The sequence below is a fragment of the Callorhinchus milii genome, unplaced genomic scaffold (genome assembly GCF_018977255.1).
Source record: "Callorhinchus milii isolate IMCB2004 unplaced genomic scaffold, IMCB_Cmil_1.0 Scaffold9, whole genome shotgun sequence".
Taxonomy (NCBI): Eukaryota; Metazoa; Chordata; class Chondrichthyes; order Chimaeriformes; family Callorhinchidae; genus Callorhinchus; species Callorhinchus milii.
The window spans coordinates 4,555,149-4,575,967 of record NW_024704750.1 but is presented as its reverse complement, the minus strand read 5'-3'; the positions used below and the strand labels follow the sequence as shown (position 1 = coordinate 4,575,967).

Genomic DNA, 20,819 nt, shown 5'->3' with positions numbered 1-20,819 from the left:
GAAAGTTGGCTCTGGATATATACAGCATTGTGACTGATATTACAGTGAAACAAAGTGGTCGTGTGCTAGCAAGATAATGTGGGTTTGAAACAGATCATAAAACAGTAACGCAGCTTGAGATTCATGACATCACACGAGTAAATGTTGGAGTTGTATTTCACAGTCGGGATGAGAACAAAAGGATAAGCTCCATGTATTTGCCGGAAGGAAAACATTTGCCTGTGGAGGAGGTCACAGCTAATTGATGCGTGCAAAACAATGGTGTGTGTACTGTACTACATTATCCAATTGAAGTTGAAACTATTTCACAGTTTGATACCAGAAAATGGAGAACTTTGCTGTATTGGCGAGTCTGGCAGTACAGTCAAAGCTCAGCTACATGGGAAAAAGAACACAACCTTTTGGATTATTAACAGTTGCTATGAAACTGAAGACGCACCTTCCCATTGTTATTAATCAAGCTGTGAGGTACACATCCTCTGTCTGCCTTCCTGTCAGACCTCAGGAGCTGGATGAGCGCAAATTTCCTTCAGCTGAACGTTGACAAGATGGAAGCCATACTCCTTGGCTCTCGTCAATGTCTAAAATCACATGGTTCTCACCTCCTCCACCTACCCGTGCTCCCCCAAAACTCTTCGAAACTCTACGCAGGTTTGACCCCCAATTATCCTTCCTCCCCACATCCGGTCCCTCACCAGCACCGCTTTCTTCCACCTCCGACGCATCGCCCGTCTCTGCCAATACCTCACTCCAAAAGCCGCTGAAACCCTGGTCCATGCCTTTGTCACCTCTTGCTGGAATATTCAAATGCCCCCTCTACTACCATCCATAAAATTTAGATCATACAAAAACTCTGCCACCTGCATTTTTACCCGCACGAAACTCCACTCCCCGATCACCCCAGTCCTTGCCAGACTGCACTGGCTGCCTGTCCCAGAGAGGATCGAATTCAAGATCCTCACCCTTGTCTTCAAATCCCTCCAATCCTCTGCACCCCCCTACCTCTCTGACCTTTCTCCTCAAAACAGTGCCCATTGCCTTAGTTCCACCGGGTCTGGCCTCCTCCTTGTCCTCCGCTCCACCCTCGGTGGGCGTGCCTTCAGCCACCATGCCCCGAGGCTCTGGAACTGCCTTCCTCACTCCCTTCGCCTTTCCCCCTCTCTTCCTGAAGACCTTTCTTTTCGACCGCGCCTTTGGTCACCTTCCCCGCCCTCACCCTGGCTCGGTCCCGGGATCCGTTACTGTGAAGCACTCTGAGATGCCGTCCGGCGTGGAGGGCGCAATATAAATCCAAGTTGTTGTTGTGAAGCCAAAGTGGGCTGCTTTTCATACTTACAGAAGTATTGGGAGCACGTCACTATAGCAAGGTGCCTGAAGTGCCTTAAAGAGAAGAGCTTAAACCTCGAGACGATAGTTCGGAGAAAAAGTTAATGTGATAATGTACAAATATATCAATTCTTTTCAAAATATTTTTAAAATGTAAAATATTGCATTGTTTTTTTTCCCCCAAAAAAACTTGACCAATGCCTGGTTTAACCAAGACAATTTATCAGCCTAGATTTGCATTGCTATTTCAAAAAGAGATTTAGGTTAAGATTTGCCTTGGAAATGTCAACTGGAGACTAATTTTATCCTGCATCACAATTTGTGGAGAAAGTCATCAGTTAAATGCATGGATCGCTTTAGCGACACAGTGTGTGAGAGTAATATGAATGGTTTCATGGTCTTCCAGGCCGTGTGCGTGTGTGGATTCGCGTGTAACATGTCCAATCCCATGTCACAGGATTGATATTAAGTGTCCAATTAATGTCAAAATGTTGACAAGCTGCAAAAGGATTATGACAGATAAGATCTATTATGATTCCTTCTGTTGCAGTTACATCTCAGTCAGGTTGTCTGATTGTATATGACCCGATTATACTGTGTGTGGTGGTCTAGGGTGTGTGTGTCAGGGAATTGTTTATTTCCTGCATTTTATTTGTTCAGTTTTCTTTTCATTTGCCCTGAAGTGGCGATTCATACTGAGTTATGTTTCCAGGATGTGTCACCTATTTCATACCTTGCTTCAGGGTGAACATGGGCAGCTAAGTGCTGGCAAGCTATTCACCCAACAAGGAGCAATGTGATGGAGTTGTTACTATCCTTTCTAAATATTTAAGTACGTTCCAGCATACACCTAGTCTCAGCTACGATACTCCCATTAGGAGTAGCCCTCCAACACACTGTTAAAGCTCACGCAGGATTGATTGCTATTCGGGCTGGGTACTAGAGAGGATTCATGGCCGTGGAAACGCAACTTAGGAGAGTCAACACCTTCAGGAAATGAATGGATGGTCGAGCACTGTTAAGGAAAAACAAATGAAGGCATCAGATGGACGGTGTCCTCTCCTCATGATTAGAGTAGAAGTCTTGGGTGCACAGTGCAACCACTGCATTATTAGACAAATTATTTGCTTGCACACCTGGCTATTTGCTTCCCAGACAAGTGCAAAGTGAAAGCATGGGACTGGAATCCCTTTGAGATACTGATACCAGAAACACAGAGGGACACACTGCACCTCGAGACATATACAATGGCTTCACATGTGTAAAATGACAATAATAATAATAATAATAATCCTTGCTTTTGATGTAGAATATACTGTGACATGAAATGGATAAATGTCGGCAAAGTACCCAACTCATGTGCGTAAATTGCCTCTCTAACCGTACCTACGCGAGCATTCACTGTACCACTCCTGTGATCCATTACCTGATTTCCCACCCTCCCCTATCACAGGCAGCAAGATGCTAAAAAATTGGTTTTGTTCAAGAGTATCTCCTATGAAATATAAATATGTAGGCATTGCATATAATGAGCTTTCCACCATCAGCAATCCAATAGGTGTCTAAACTATATATAATTAAAAGGATTAATGCTGTACGTCTAAATATAATTTCTGACCTCAGATTACAATACTGACATCTAGTGTGATAGCATCATTAGCTTTCCGGACTACAAAATAATACGTCTCTCATTAGGAGTGTTAACTATTTTTACCTGAATGCAGGGTATGTAAATCCTCAGTTTATTTTGATTCTCACTTTTGGTCTGAACATAATTTATTAATTTAATAGTGTAATTTATCCATGGCTGTTTGTGGGACGCTACTGTGCGCAAACTGGCTGCCACATTTCGCCCACAAAGTACACAGTCAATGCACTTAACAGCATATTCTGTGAAGCGCTTTGAGACGTCTCAAAGACCTGATAAGGCATTTTATCAAATGCAAGGATTATTATTATTGTTATTATAGCTGCATGCCTGGTGCAACAATATGGTATAATTGGGTTTTCTAAGACGCAGCCAGTGGTGAAACAAATGATACACTTTGCTGAACAAGCGTTATTTAAAAAACGTGGCATATCTGTCTTGGCAATAATCAATTGAATCACGTGCTGGTTAGATGCTCCTAGGATGCTGCTACTTTCCGCAGATACAGCTGCAACACACACACAAATGCCTGTAAATTGACGACTCGGGTTCTCTAGGCCCAAGAAAAACTGACCCAGTTTACAAGTAAACATTAAGAGTGTCAGATTTCCTAGCCACGCATATCGTCTGACAGCTCTTTGACCCAGGCCAATTGAGTGCAGCTACCTCTGCTTTTCCAGAGAGGAAAATAAATCTTGTGAGTCTCCGTTTCAGTCGGAAACTTTTCCAAGTGCTTGAAAACGTTCAGGGCTTTCAGTAGAATGAATTGATTCTACCAGATTATCTCAGCGTTACTCACACAGCTGAACTGATTGATGGTTTATTTGGGTTCATAAATTGATCTGAATTGCATCTGGATTATTCTTGATTTAGAAATTCTATGTATGTGAGCTAATGGCAATGATACATTAAAATCATTTGCTTGGGTCAGGCATGCATTAAGCCAGACCACTCTACTGTGCTGAAATATTATTCCACAGAGGATGCTGGATTGCTTAACATGTTTTTCCAGCAGTTTAAATATTTATGACAAACCTTGCATTGTCGTCTACTGCTATTTGGTTACGTGTGCGATGCTAGGAGGATTGCCCTGTTCAAGACAACAGAGAATTACATAGAAAGTTGTGCCTTTCAATGGTTTAATATTGAAAAAATAGTTTTTTTGATATAAAATGGCTTTTTTTCACAAGATTGGCTGCATTTTTGTATTGTTTTTCCTCTCATAATTAAAAAGAATCATGGAATGTTAAAGCATGGAAGGAGGCCATTCGGCCCATCGTGCCTGTGCTGGCTCTTTGAAAGAGCTATCAATTTAGCCTTGGTATGGGGAAAGAGATGAAATAGAGATGTGATATCGCTCTTTATGTTTGACAACAACAACAACAAGATTTCATTTATAGAGCGCCTTTCACGTCGGGAGGACGTCCCAAGGCACTGGACAGTTGGGTCAGGACCCGAGCATTGGGGGGAAATGGTCAGGGTGAGGGGAGGGAAGGGAGGGAGCGAGGAGGGGGTAGAGAGTCGAGAGGGGAGCTGAAGGCACGGTCAAAGAAAAAGGTCTTGAGACCGGCCTTGAAGGAGGAAATGATCTCAGTCAGCAAAGAGAAGGAATATGTTCACCTGCTATCGCACAGAACCTAAGTTTGAGCTGTGGGCTCTCAGGTTTTGCTGATGAGGTTTTCCATGACTTATTGTTAAGCGGAATAAACCTGCTGTGGTGGGATTTATTGATGCCATTGTTTAATGCAGCAGCCCAGAGGAGCTGCCCCACATTCAGGTTCAACAACCCTAACGATCAAAGAGCAGGTTACTCAAGGTATTTTGCATTTTTGCCATAGTCCAAGGTTTAGTGCAAGCATTGTGTTGTCTTCTTTCTCAAAATAAAAAAAACACATTGAACAGAAATAAAAAGTTTTTTTTATGTCGTAACCTATATACTATGTATGCACTTTTGATTTGCATTTTGGATTCAATATTACTGGTGTGATATTATGCCGTAAAACCTGTGCTACACAATAAATATCACACAATCTGCGATATTGTGGCAGCTTGTAATGCTGAGATGTTTAAAAATATTTGCCCAATAGAGGAGATGAGAAAGGAAACGGATTTGATTATTGATCATTCGCTGAAGGTTTGGAGTCCTGTAGCTCAGTGGTTAGAGCACTCGCTTTGCAAGCGAGAGACCTGAGTTCAATTCCAGGCAGAGGGCGAAACCTTGGGCAAGTTTCCTTACTCCACACAGAGCCTAATAATAATCCCTCCAAAATCAAAAACAATAATAAATTGGTCATTTTCAATCTACGACTGTTTGTGGGACATTGCTGTGCGCAATTGGCTGCCGCGTTCGCCCACAAATATGCAGTCAATTCACTTTACAGTGTGTTCTGTGAAGCGCTTTGGGACGTCCTCCCGACGTGAAAAGCGCTATATCAAATGCAAGGATTATTATTATTATTATAAAGGTTTAATAGCAACATTAATCCCTGTATTTATATTGCGTTTCATCACATTGTTGAAACATTTTAAAGCATGTATTTGAGGGATGAATGTGGCAGCCAACTTGTGCAAAGCAATGTGAATAATAATAATAAGTATTATTATTTATTGTTACAGCAATTTACTGTCAGAAGAATAAAGGAGAAAACTGGGGCACAAAATAGAAGTAAGCCTTTTCCAATAAATGGCACTTTTAATAAGATCTTACAGCTATTACTGGATCAGTTTACAGTTTGAAATTGTGCTTCAGAGTGAAACAAACGACTGTTTGTGGGATACCGCTAGGCACAATTGACTGCCCCGTTTCTCCCGCAAAATACACAGCCACTCCACTTTCCGATATATTCTGTGAACCGCTTTGAGACGTCTCGAACATGTGATCGGAGGCTAAATCAAATGCAAGGATTATTATTATTATAATTTTAAAAAAACCTTCCTCTTAGTTTTGTGGTTAGTTTGTACATTGATTGACAGAGCTTTGCTTATTCATTTTATGACGTATTCTCCTTGATACGTTGAGGTCGGAGATAGCAACATTGATTTGTAAGCCACACGCTCGTCCTCCCTATGAGAACCAGCCTTCGCTGTAGAACCAGTGAATCCATTAAGTCCCATGTTCCCACTGATCTTCAACTCAACAGCTGTTGGGCAAAATGCTGCAACACAAAGCTAAAATACAGGAGATTGAAAAATCCTGTCCTCCAGTCTTCAAATCACTGCTTCAATAATTGTTCTTCGGTTCTGTCTAGATGCTTATTTTAAACCAATCTGCACGGAATTTAGTTTGAGGAAGGATTTATTCAGATTCAGGTAACCAAATGCCCTAAATCTGTTGCAGTGATAAGGTCACAATAATGAAGCGGAGGTCTGGAATAAACAACATCATTTTATTTACCACAGCACCTAGATTTATTGCTAGCATTAAGTTGAAGCTTAGCTTTACTGAATGTATTTTACTGCATTACAGCTGCAGTAAAGCCTCAGAACAAGAGTCCTGTTATCTACCTATTGATTTGATTTCCACTTGTACAGCACGGAGACAATGACCTAGAAAATCTCTGTGCATTTATCATTTTTGATTCTCATTCCATCATATTCACTGCGATTAACCAAGTAATTTAATTCCTAACTCCCATCAAGCTTTTTACCCATGTTATATTTTAACTATATTACTAACTCATTTTACAGCCATCTTTTTGAGTTGGATGTTACCGTATTTCAGCATAAGAACGCTTGTTTTTATTTTAGAAAATAGTCTTTTACATATTAAAAATGACATAAAATTGTATGGGCAATTGGTAACACTCTCACCTGTGGGTCAAATGGATTGTGGATTCAAGTTCGGTAGCAAGAGTTTGAATGGATAATGTTGGCTGTCACTTCAATGCAGTTACTGGGGAAGAGGACATTGAGACATTCAACCAAAATCCCATTTGCTTGTCAGGTGGATGTCAAAAATCCTGTGACACTATTCAAGCAGAGAAAGGAGCTTGTCCTAGCCAACAATCCCCCAGATAAAATTGGTCATTCATTTCATGGCTGTTTGTGCAACATTTCTGTGCACAAATTGGCTGCCATGTTCGCCTCCAAAAACACTACAAGATACAACCTGTGAATTCCCTGTGAAACAGTTTGAGATGTTTTGACTTTCTAGATGCTATAGCCAAGAATTATTTATTTTGAGATCCAAACCAATGTGGTTTTGTGTTCGCATGTTGAATACAGAACAAAAGGAGGTACGTGTGTTCCGCTGCTCCACACTAGAAAGTTTAAAAGGCCTCTGTAGATCAAACGACAAGCCTTCCAGGGACATGTAGTCTGACCTTAAACGAGGCACCCTGGAAAAGGTATCAGTCTGTGCTTGACGTGCACTTTATTCTGAGTTTCTTATTTTAGGCAAAAGGGACAGGCAGATGCATTTTTTCCAGTGCTGACCAAATGAAAATGATTTTATTCCCGTTCAGCTCAGTGGCTGGACTGCGTCCCAGTTAACGTCATCAGCATGAAAAGGATTGTACGCCTGAATTCCTGGTCACACTATGGCATTACTTTGCATTCTTCTGCTGGAGCTTATTTTGCATTTTGACAAGAAAACACAGTATTCTATGTGTTCCTTTTCAAGCAGAAACTCAAACAAGAAACATTTGTGTGTTCTCCAGGGCTGGTTTTATTTCAATTGTTAAACACATGCAATTTTCCTCCCTTCCCCACTTTAAAACGTAGTGAATGTTTTAAACTGGCTTTCACATACTCTCCTGAAAGTAGGAGGATATATTACTGCCGATCTTCGGGTCGCGCCTGAAGACCTTGCTATTCGTCTGTGCCTATTCACTCCATTCACTCCCTGGCACCTCCCTATCCTCCCTCTCCAACCTCCTCACTCTCCAATCCATCACCCGGGCCCTCCGCTTGACTGTCACTGGCCTCCTGCTCGTCCCTCGCACTCTCCGCCCCACCATCGGATGTTGCGCTTTCAGCCATTACTCCTCAAAAATCTGGAACACTCTCCCTCAATCCCTCCGTCTTGCCCCTGCTCTCCCCTCTTTCAAGTCCCGCCTGAAAACTTTCCCTAAAGCAACCTCCCTCCTCCTCCCACTGGCTCAGAGTCAGGCTCCACCACTGTTAAATGCTCTGAGACGCTACCCAACGTTGAGGGCGCAGTATAAGTGCAAGAGTGCTACTGTTGTTGTTGAGTTAATTTCATTAAAGGGTATCTGTCCCACCCGTCAACAGACAATTATTGCTCCAGTTACATTTTAGAAAATCTATTCCCTACCACCTTTAGACCACAATTTCCCCCTCCCCACAACAACAGCAAGATTACTTTTGTATAGCGCCTTTCATGTCGGGAGGATGTTCCTAGGCGCTGGACAGAGTACAGTATTTCAGACCTGAGCTGGGGTTGGGGCGGGGGGGGAAGGAAGGGGAGGGGAAGGGGAGTGGCTGTTGGCATGGTCGAAGAGGAGGGTCTTGAGGCGGGACTTGAAGGAGGCTAAGGAGGGGGCGATGCAGAGTGACTGGGGGATGGAGTTCCAGAGGTTGGGGGCAGAGTGGCTGAAGGCATTCCCGCCAATGTTAGGGCGGGTGGATCGGGGGAAGTGGAGCAGCATCCCCTCCCTACAACATCCACTCCCCTCCCCCCTCAAAAAAAGTTGATGCGTTATTGTAGTGATACGGTATCTTGTCTCTTGAATTCCATTTCATTCTGAGAGTTTCATGCTTCTCCTTGAGTAGGAGAGAGGTTGGTTGTACAAAGGGAGTCGTGTGGATACTCTGCCTGACCACCTGGGACTATAGTCATATGCGGAGGGGGGGAGGGTTTACATTCTGTTTCATTGACTTGATGATGTAAGTCCCACCTTGGTCAGGCCCATTCTGAGCTGCTGGAGGAAGCTCGCTGGACACAGATCGTGCTTTCAGCCTGCCGCTGAATTCCATGAGATTTTCAAAGGAGGATTTTCTCGAGACACCATTCCTCGCAGAGAATATTTCGGGCAGGGCTTTTGGAATCGATTGCATTGGCTCCTGTGAGTCAGACTGTAATATCTGTGAGATTTTCAAAAACCTGCGGAGGTTGCAAATGATTTTAGGAGTAAATACAGCATTATCACCCACCTTGTACATTATAAGTGATCCACTAATAACACGATTTGAGTTGTCAACACTGATGTTTTCTTATCTAAGAGTCAAAAATCTAATTTCACCACCCACCCAAATGTTTTACTGATTTAACGTGTGATTTGAATTAGACATGCATTTCTATATTGACCTTTACATGTTGCACCTCCCGTTTGTTTCCTCCCCCACTCTACGTACAGGTTAAGATACAAGGAGGTGTTCACCGTAAGCATTTAAATAGGATTGGTGCTTGTGCCACCCTGTGTATTATCAGCAAGCTGTTGAAAGGCGCCTTCAGGAACACATTGAAAGATAATTAATAACTCATAAGTGTTGCTTTGTATTGTGCTGTTGGTGTGGGTGTGTTCTGGTATGAATGTTTTTGACTGCAGATATTAAAGTTAAAATACGGTAAGGGAGAGAGGAGGGTTTATACCTGTTGGAGAGGATGATTTCTGTTGGCTTTTGAGTGAACAGTATTGCCTTTTGCTCCAGTACAGTTCTGATATTCAGCAGATTCCCCGCTCATAACAAATCTTGTCACTGTAACTGTTCTGGTTGCTTCTTATGACCTCACTTTCACTCACTCGTAGCTCTGTATTTTCTGAATATCCACCTTCTGCTTTCTTGCATGCCTCACTCGGAGTCTGGCTCTTAGCAACAGCCAAGGCACATATAGTTAACCATCATGATATGTGTCTTCAGAGTGGCTCTCATAGCCTGTCAAAAGAAACAGCAGGAGCACTACATTTAAGATGTGTTTAAGAGGATAATTAGTCTATGACAATTCTCATTGATGAACTAATGAGCTGTGGAATGGGTTCAAATTCATGATTGCCACATCACTCTCACATGGCTACCATGAGCTGATTGAGGAGCAAAGTAGCCAGAAAAATGGGGAATAGGCCAACGTCATGCTCACTGGGCAAGGATAGCGATTTATGATGGACTGATCCTTGTCTGATGATAACAGGAAGTGTAATGGCCACATCACATCCATCATCAGTGAAGGAAACCACACTTTGCAAATAAATAACAAAATAAGTTGTTACAATTCCTCACGTTGCAAGTCTTCCAGTGTCAACGAAATCGCCTCCTTCTCCAGCATAAATTGGAAGATATTGTAATCTGCCTCTATAATTTAAATCCATAAAAGATTCACATGATTTAGGCCTCCATTAGAGATTTTGCTGGTCTTTAAGTTCCGATGAGGTAATGGGTTCAGTGGCCTGTCCTTGATTTTCATCCATTTGGATTTCTAGCTGTTCAGTGAGTTTCAAGCTTGTTCTTTATGAACAAACTCTACAAAGTTTCTGTGGGGTCAGCTATACTCGCCCACAAAAGCCACACACAGCCACTGTACTTTACAGTAAAACCTGTGAAGCTTTGGGACATTCTCCCAACGTGAAAGGGGCAATACCAAATACAATAACTCTTGCATTTGATATAGCGCCTTCTTCAAGATGTCTCAAAGCACTTCACAGAATATACTGTAAAGTGAATTGACTGTATATTTTGTGGGCGAAACAGTGTGATAAGGCACTATATCAAATGCAAGGATTATTATAACATTGAGTCAGAACTGAAAAAAAAGTTAATTTATAAACATAAACATGGGAAATAATGAATAATAATGTGCCTCATCTCCTAACAATATGCCTAATAATGTGCATCAGGGTTTGCTATGAAGACTTGAACTTGAGCTTTGATCTGGGAATTCCTGAACTGATCATTATTCTCCACTAAGGGCACTGAGAATCAGAATGTGTGTTTCATTGCTAGATTTTTCAAACTGAATGTCAGTGTGTTTCCCATTGCTGCCTGTGATCCTAGTGCCCTCTCAGTGGTAGGTTTGATGTTGAACAGCGAGGGTCTTGCCTAGTTATTGATGCACTTGTTGAATAATTCCTGACGTGTGGAGCTGTATCTTTACATTGCAATGATTCCGAGCGGTAGGTGGATAATTTGCTTATTTGATGATGTCCTCTGCTGACACTTTGATAAACACACCGACATGGATTGACAGGATGTCGATGCCGTCACCTGCAGAGGGCATTATCCATCTTATTAATGTTGAGCAGAGAGGTCCACAGTCATCAAGCTGTTCCAGTGAATTTAAACAGTGCTGTAATGGCAAGGTCTCCTGTGAACACAATGTTGAATTGGCTCAAAATGAGCAAATATCGACAAACACCTCAAAATGTGCAAATGGGAAAGAAAGGCCAATAATCCGCAAACCTCCAACTTTATCAATATGACGGCATGGGCACTGAAGTCCAGTAATAAACAGGAGTTTCTCAGAGAGGGAAATGGTACTTTTAGTCAATCAATAGTTTTTATTTATCTTTACTCTTAAGCTTTCAAGCTGCAGTGAAAATGTAAAGGTTAAAAAGAATTAAATGCAACATATATGGAGGTAAAGCAGCAGAAGTCAATTTTGCTCCATTGTTAAACATTGTTAATGCCAAATTATCTTTGAATATTCACATGACGATAAGTAGGATATGAATCCTGATTAATTTTGACTTGTCAAAATTAACAAAATTAACGGCAATTTTTTAAAATGCTTTTCCAGACATCTCAGAATTAGTTTTAGTGTAATGAATGTTAATGGGTAATTTCACTCGGATAATTTAATTGTAACTTCTCAGATTAGCAAAGTGGAAGTGTGAAATCCTGTAAACAGCTAGAGATCATCCTTAATCTTATTTGATTGAATTACTGCTTTGATTTGAACATTCATATAATAACTTTACAAGATGTATTGCCAAGTGAATATTGGTCCAACTCTCCACATAAATCCCCTGTGCTCATGCACTCGTTCAGCAGACCTGCGTTTTGAAACTGCAACAAACCTTAGCATTCTATGAACTATTTTCCTTCAGAAAGAACTTTGATAAGAAGCCTGAAATCCTTAAGGACTTGTTTTCCCCCTATCTTCGACCGATATTGTAAATAATTCAGCGTTTCGAGGATTTGGGCATTGTATCAGGTCTTCCTGTGCCATGTCTGTAAGGAATCTATTCGTTCCAGTGATGGTTCTGTACATGTGAAGGGATAACAGAAACCAGGTTATCATTCTCACTTGCTGTCCTGCAACTCCTGCTGAAAATGCTCTTGTGTTGAGACAAGTCTTTTATGGGTAAAGATAATACCAGGGGTTTCAGTTAGGTAATATCAACCAGAACATGGCAGATTTGTATCCTGCGTAGAGGTATCATTAGGGGTGCGACAAATGGCCTCAATGTGCCCTGGGGTAGTCAAGGGTTTGTTTTTTTCTGATTGACCTAGTGGCCCCTGGTGGAAGTTGCGTGTATGCACGCGGAGTGAGAACGAGGTTAGACTTGACCTGTGGATACCTCGCATGGTCGATGAACTTCCGACATGAGGGCGAGATACAAAGATGTTTCTTTCATTTTGTAAACTAAGTATGCGGCAAAATGATTTTTGTTTTGTTTTAATAAAGATAATTGCAAACTAAACTGGAACCAAAGTAGGGGTGGTCAGCTGGTAATTGGGTGTTGACTGCAACTCCATCATAATGACTATTTTCTTCCTACTTTGTGTTTACTTTTATCCTTGTAGAATCTATGTATTCCATATATTGTACAGAATCTATCGTTTCTACAAAGGACCTGAATCCAATCTGCTGAGATTTCTAACAGAATTCCTTGTAACTTTAAGATAGGTCACGCTGACTGGTGGGAACTCACCTCAGGTCCAAGCTGACAAGTCAGTGTGTGACATGCACCCAGTTGATTAACTTACAGTCTCCGCTCAATTCCTTGTCAAGCAATCCCATTAGAAACGTGCACATACTGGAGTCTATTGCCAGGTTTAGGTAGTTTTCACACAATGGGAGGATGATTGAGCCTTTATGTGGAGTTAGTTCTGTGCTGCTATCAGTCTCCCAGCATTGGAACATACAGCGTAGAAGTGCTGAGAATGACGAACCGTGGAGTATGCGCTCGTGAAGCGTGAACCCATTACTGAGAGGACTGATGCCATTGCCGGCTTGATGGGGCCTTGTCTGCAGTATAATTTTCACCCAAATCGATTTTGCTCTCTCTTCGCGGTGACACGCCTATGTGGGTACAGACAAAGTCAATTTAAAAACATTAAATAAGTACAATAGGATGTGCTTCATTTAAAATAATAATTAGGCCCTTGATACAAAATAGATTACAAGCTATTACCAAGAAATAAGAAGATGGAAAGCAAATTACCGATTATGAATTTCCTTTCCTTGGTGGAATCACTTTTAATCCAGGCAGATTTTCTAAAGAATTCATTGGAACCCATCAGACCAACAGACGTTAAGGTGCAGGTGATATAAACCAGTGACGTAAAGCACGAGTAGCTAAAATGCATTTTCTGGCCTGTTTTTATGTTGGAATTAGGAGCAGAGTTGCTCTCCCCTTGTTTATTTAGTTAACAGACTTGTATTTTGATGCTAAACAAGGAGGAACATACATTATTAACCATCAGTAGAAAGTTCATTGCTTTTATATCAAACCTGAAATACGTTCCTGGAAAGTGGTGTTGTGCAAAGCCAAGAGAAAGTGGACACTACCATGTTCTGTAGTACGACAGAGGCAGTAGTTATGTTCTGTAGCCTGGTTTTAGAATGAAGTACTCTAATGTAATGAGATCAGCTTCCTTCCTTTATGTCATATGCTGCTCGTGGTATTTCACTTATTGGTTATTCTGCTTTTTATACATTTTATAATAATAATAATTTGGTATTAAAAATATTTGGGGGCTAAAGGTACTTTGGCATATGGTTTGGGACTAAAGGTACTTTGGCATATGGTTTGGGACTCATTGTAATTCCTTGCATCATTGCAGGGTGACATTGCATTGAAAATTGTGTTTTCTAATCCAAGATATTGATATTTACAAGCTAAAGAGCAGTCTTCAGCTGCTTTTCTGCTTTTAAAACAAAATCTATAAACCTGCAGGGTAACTAGGGCTATATTCTCTAGAGTACAGAAGAATTAGGAGAGATCTTATTGAAACATATAAGATTCTTAAAGGGCTGATAAAGTAGACACTGAGGGTCTGTTTCCCCTGGTAGGAGAATCTATAACCAGGGGTCACGGTCTTAAAATTAAGGGTCAGCCTTTTAGGCTGAGTTGAGGAAACATTTCTTCACTCAGAGGGTAGTGAATTTATGGAATTCACTACCCCAGAAGGCTGTAGATGCTCAGTCCTTGAAATTCTCCAAGGCTGAGACTGATGGATTTTTTTAAAAATAGAGGGATTAGGGGATATGGGGATAGGGCAGGTAATTAGAGTTAGGTCTGAAGATCAGTCATGATCGTATCAAATGGCGGGGCAGGCTCGAGGGGCCGAATGGCCTACTCCTGCTCCTAATTCTTATGTTCTTATGTTCTTTTCATTCACTGAAGGCAGATGCCTAAACAAGATTATATGCGCGGTCCATTGCGAATTAACCCGGCTCTCAGTGAGTTATGAATCCTTTCCCTTTCACGGTTGCTTGCAAGCTACTTTTAGTTGGATCCTGTAATCTGGCTGTGCAGTATGATCTCTTGTTCTGTATTCCAACAAGTGTCCTTGCTCTCTCTTCGCTCAGTCATGCAATCCAGAACCGATGCCTCATTCTTCTTGGTCTCATTCTTCCCACCACATTTTGTGAGTAGTTGAAAAATTGGTGAAACAAAAGCTGCTGATAAGAGTCAGATATCAAGCAGGGGAAAGGGAGAGTTGAACATGGGAGGTCTAAGAGGCAGGTTTTGAGTTGGGAATTACACAAATGGAGAAGGACGAGATGGAAAGGAAGGTTTGGAGTGTAGAACCAGAGGTGACGGGTGTTGGATCTGAAAGCTCGAAATCATGAAGCCCCAGAACGTTATTGTGCACATGATCTCATTTTGCTGCTTTCACTCCTTTCCCTCTTTTTGTATTCCTGAAAGTATCATCAGGTGAAGCTCCTAGTTCTCTGCCAGGCACACTCTTGACTGGTTCTAAGTGTCTTGGGATGACCTGCTCTGAATCCGCGCCCCAACCTTCTCCCCCCATAGCTCTGTGACATCCCACATATCTATGATCCGAGCAGTTTGTGGCCTCTGTTGTCGGTTACATTTGCAGCGACATTCCTCTCCACTCTGTGGAGTTTAATAAGTGTGACCATCCATGTTTAATTTCTGTATCAAGTAGCTTAAAGTCTCTGTTGTTTGAAGCTAATTAGAATATTTGTGAACATCATGGCTTCCCGTGACGTTTAGACTTCGCTTTTGAATGAGTTCCAGAATGAGCTTCTCTTACAGTAAGTGGTGGTTTAAGGTGTATGTGACTGAACGCGCTCGTGGAAGTGGAAGTGCAGTCGGGTGACTGTTAGAGGGCACCGAGAGGAAGGAAGCAGCCTGGAATCTACTCCAATCCAGGCAGACAAAGGTCAGGATGGTTGACACATGGAATCTGTTGTAGCTCTTGTTAACTTCTCTGCTCCGCACTGCCTTTGTGGTGCCACTAGCTGCAGGCCACAATCCACCCTGCCGTCCCAAAATATTAATGCCTCACAGTGCAGCATCATGTAGCCCAGGGATGGAGTGGGATGGTTGCCAAGTGACATTAGCAGACAATCAGCTGAAAATGCTCACTTTTAATGTGAAGCCGTTGTTGAGTAGAAATTCTGTCTGGGCCTGGATTAATCATAACTCTTATATTTGATCTCACGCATTTCATGTCAGGAGCTCATCGCAAAGTGCTTCACAGCATTTACTGTTAAGTGAAGTGATAAATTGTTGGATTCAGTCCTAACTTTGAAGCTAGTTGTCTCTAGTTTTTATAAGTATTTGCCAAACAAATTGTACACCCCTCTTTTAATGCACTAAAAGGCCATGTTCATGCTAGAATCTTGAGTTCTAACAGGCTATTTGACACTAAACTTGAACCCAACCTATCCTCACCCAGTGGCCACACACCCACCTTTTCGGGTACCATTACTAACCAGTGACCAGATATGGGGAGTGTTTCTCTGTAATGATAGTGAAAAAGGGAATACTTTCAATACCAAGAGCTCCCCTTTAACCTCCCCTCCCTGAAGTATTTAGGTACTCCGCCAGCACTGTACTGAGCTTCAAATGGTTGCTGGGTCCAAATTGGCGCATAGCACAGAAAACGTTGCCAATTCCCACGGAGCCACTTACTAATTGAGCCAGAGGCTGGTATCTCCTGGCTTTCTTACCGTGAACTTCAGAGACCAGTGTGTAAGGCCTCCATCAGTCTTGGGAGAAGGGAATCAGAACATTCTTTTGCCAGAAAGGAAAAATGGAATGAAGTTTCCAATGGGGTAAAGAAATGGCAAGGCTCTTTTCATTGAAAGTACCACTTGCCTCCATTAGTATTCTTTAGGACTTGCTTGGGCCTCACTTCCTCTACTTACCACCTTCACGCAGCTGGCTCTCGGCTCCTGCACGCCCTCTGCCCCACTATCAGCGGGTGTGCTTTCAGCCTCTAAGCCCCGAGACTCTGAAACTGTCTGCCTCAATCCCTCCATCCTGCCCCTACCTTGTCTGTCTTCAGATCACACTTGAAGACTTTCCTCTTCGACTGTGCCTACAGTCTTGCTTAAGGACTCAGAGATGTTACCCTGTGTGAAGGGCACTATATAAATGCATGTTGTTGTGGTTTAAAGGGACATTGTGAATCATGTACTCCTCACCAGGGCTTGAGAATTCTTACACTGAGTTTATAACTGGAGATTGTGGAACATTAAGTTTGTGAGCCGAAGCTTACTGTGCATTATCTACTCACAATGCCTGATTTGTGCACCTATTTGTTGCACCTGTTTGTTTGAAAGGCATTCAGAAAAAAACTTGTTTTAAAAAAAATAGTAATTTTATACAGCGTTACATTCTAATGCATTTTTGGATTTTACCCACAGAAAATAATACAGTGCTTTAAATGCCAAACCTCTGCTTTGAAAATACTATTATCCTGCATTTCCCAAATGGACTATCTCTATACATACCTCCACTGAGCTCTTTCTCTCTCATCCCCCTCATCCCTTCAATGCTCTACTTAACCTAGCTGGACTGAGATCACAAGAGGAACATAGATATGTCAATTCACAACCAGTCTTGTTAAACAACCCTGAGCTATTTCCTCGTTTGAAAAAAAAACCCTGTAAACATTGTGCCCTGTTTCCATGTCCCTTCCCAGCTTTATCTGTGATCACCGAACAAATATATATTCTTGCCTTGTTTCTAATATTGCCAATATAACACTCCGCACTTGTGAGTATCTACTCCATGACCTCCTAAACCCCATGATCTTGCCCTGATAAGTAATAAATAATAATAATCCTTGCATTGGATATAGCACCTTATCATGTCGTTGAGACGTCTCAAAGCGCTTCACAGAATACACCGTAATGTGAATTGACTGTGTATTTTGTGGGCGAAACGGTAGAGACGTAAAGTCTATAGATGACAGCTGGGCCTCATAATAAAAAACACACGCTGGGAAGCACAACAGAAGTTGGAAGGAATTTCAAGGTTTGCATCTTACAAGGAGACAGATGTACTGCCAAGGAAATGTTGATTTCAGTCATGATTGGTGCCTAAGCAGGAGTAATTTAATTTCATATATAAAAGCGCTCTGGAGTGCTACAGTTCATTAGGGCTGCTACATAAATGCAAGTTGCTCTTGTTGAAAGGGGAAATGACCTCCTTCAGTAATTACACTTTCCCTTTAAATCAGTGAAATGAAAAGACCTGAAATATTAAAGATTTTTATGCTGTTAGAGCTTGTTTCACTCTTGGCTCTTGAATGAACATTAAAGAAAAATTAACTGTTATTTTAGCACCAAGCTCCCCTCAGCTCAGGAAATCTGAATTCAGTTACCTGTCGGGAACCCCTCTGATATTTGCAGCGATATCCAGGTACATTGGCAGTTGATACGTTCACTTCATATAAACCGCATGTGACAAACTTCTTATTCTTCTCTTCCGTTCCTCCTTCTGCACTGACCTTGGGGTCACTCGTTCCTGTTTTACATCTGATCGTTTTCACCAAATAATTCAGAGTATCCTCAAATGAAAAAATCCAGCAACAAAGTGGTTGCCACCCGCTTCAGGTCAAGATGAGAACTAATTAATTTTAAGTCCTAGCAGTGTGTGTGTGTGTGTGTGTGTGTGTGTGTTGGAGCCTTGGACGATAATGCGCTCTGATTATACTAGCACTCTGGGTGCAGCATGAATGAGTTACAGTTCTGATTAATAAATAATCGAAAACCATCAATGCTCCTTGTCAGCTTAACTTGCTTCTCATATGACTTCTAATGCGAGTGCTTTAAGGCAAGACGCCAGCAATCTCTGTTTTATGTATCTTATTAGAAGGTGATAGTAAATTCTGACATTTCAACAACGACTGATAATAATTGAGTTTTAAGGTATTAGGCAAATGTCCTTTAAAGAGTCGATCATAAGACAGCACTTCAAAGTAATAAAACCTCACCGGTTTTGTCCTTTAGCTACATCTATTTATGGAGTGAAAGTTTTGTTCAGTATTTAAATCATCTTTGGAAATCACATTAATCATACGCTGCAGTGTGGTAGTGCTGGTTTGATTTGAGGGCCCGGGTTGGTTAGGATGCAATTTGAACAGATGCACAAATCTGAATTAAAGTTATTTATGTTACACTTACAATCCAATGGCCCCAGATTTACAGAGATTCTTGTACTTATCAGGGATCCTGCTTCCAATACAGAGAGAGGAAGTCTCAAACCCAGAGAATCAACTGGTTTCTTATTTGTTTCAGTTTCTTGTCAGTACAGCTTGAAATGGCTGACAGGCTTCAAAATGTCTACCTTCACTTCCATTTCCTGTTCTCATCGTCAGACCACAGTTCATTCATTTGTTTGTTTTATTCAGAACTTGGTCAAATTCAAACTTAAGACAAAATGAGGCTGTATTCCTGTTTATTGATAAAGGTACTTCAAGATCCAGTGTGGTGCAATTCAGAGTATTTATTATTATTAATAAGCTGATACCATTAAATAGAATAATGCAAATGTGCTGAGATACCAGATAGACATCAATCTGGGGTCTCTCATGCTCATCGCATTGTTCAGAACTTTGATATAATGGCAATTCAATCTGGCAAGCTGGATTTGAATAGGAAATTTGGGAAGTGGGGAAAACACCAGGGGTCAAATATCTGAACTTTTGTTGGTGGCTTCTTTATGCACATTGCTGGCTTAATTCACAGTTGGTTATTTGCGAATCTGACACTTGTGTGACTTCAAACTTATGTCAAATGCCTATTGACCACTGGCCCGATATGGAAACGTTTGCTGTTGACTTTTTGCAAAATTACATTTTTGATGCCAAAGATTTATGTTGAGTGTGTTTTACGAGTAGAGTTATTGACATGAATTATGATGCTCTGTTTTTATAGTTAAAAAACTACCTGAATTATTGAAGAGTCCATCTTGTACTGGCTGATATTAATTGAATGAACTTAGTTCATTAATATGTGCAGCTTCTTGCATAATAGATATTCTTGTCCAGTTTAAAATAAGCCTGTGTTTCTAAGGCTATAATTTACAAATTAAATCCAAATAAAAGTATGGTAATGTGTCAATCCTAAATGCATTATGAATGTATCTGCTAATTTTCAGACATAATAAAATATATACTTTGGAGGGTAGGGAGTGAGTTTACTAACTGTTGTATTTTACACAGCTGATTGACTTGCATTTACTGAGGCACTTGCTTTGATGCAATAATGGCAAATGTGCTGTGTTTCAATTAGCACCAGATCCCATCAATGATTTTATTTATTTATGGTGTGAGCCTTCTTCTGTAGCACACAAACTGTGTGTCTGCAAATGTTGGGTCAAGTTTATGCTGAGAACAAATTTACAAGCTTCTACATTCCTAATTAGGTGAATGTTCAGTACACATCTGATCTCTTGCAATCAATGATGTAAGTTTTGATGTATGTGTGTCTAGTCACAAATTGATTTTCACCATTGTTCCTGTGGCTTTCCCTTGTAGATTTATTTTTCTACACGTGGGTAAGAACACGCAAAAGTAGCCGAAAGAATATTTTTGCAAAAATGGAAACTTGCCGGAAAAAAATCAATATGAAAATGGGTATTAGAACCAGAAAAGCAAGCTTCTATCCAATCTTTGAAACTCTTTGATTTTGCTCCCTTTAGAACTCTTGCTCTTTTATTTTCTCTATTCATTTCTCCCTTTCGCTTATAAATTCTCTCTCTTTACTGGCAGTGATCATTCCCTTAACTACCAGCCTTTCTTTTTGTGCCAGATCTTTTCACTGTGTTTTTCTGTGATACGCTTCTCTCTCTCTCTCTCCTCTCTCTCTCTCTCTCTCACTTCTCTGTCTCTCTCTCTCCCCCCTTTAACCATCTCATTTCACTCCAGGTTGCATGTCACTGGTTCATGCTCCATTTGGTTTCATTGAAGGTTATGAAAAAATCCACAGTTACCCTGCACACTGAGCAGGAAAAGGCAGCAGAACATACCCTTGTAGATCCAAAATATTTTTTTGCGGCAGCATTAGATTTGCAGAAGGTGATTTTCCTTTCAAATAACAGGAATCTTTGGAGCTGTGTGTGTGAAGCTTTAAGCAATTTGAGATGCTGCCCCATGTGAAGGGCACTAGATAAATGCAAGTTGTTGCTGTTATTGTGGTGGGCGGTGGGTGCAGGTAGCCATCTTGGGGAGTTTGCAA

At 41.2% G+C, this 20,819-nt stretch overlaps 1 protein-coding gene across 1 annotated transcript in view; it reads left to right on the top strand.

The window, feature by feature from the left end:
* mdga2a (MAM domain containing glycosylphosphatidylinositol anchor 2a) overlaps positions 1 to 20,819 on the top strand; it is a gene marked incomplete at its 5' end in the record, with an annotated part of 236,384 nt that overhangs the window by 70,195 nt on the left and 145,370 nt on the right. The gene's annotated exons all lie outside the window — the stretch shown is intronic.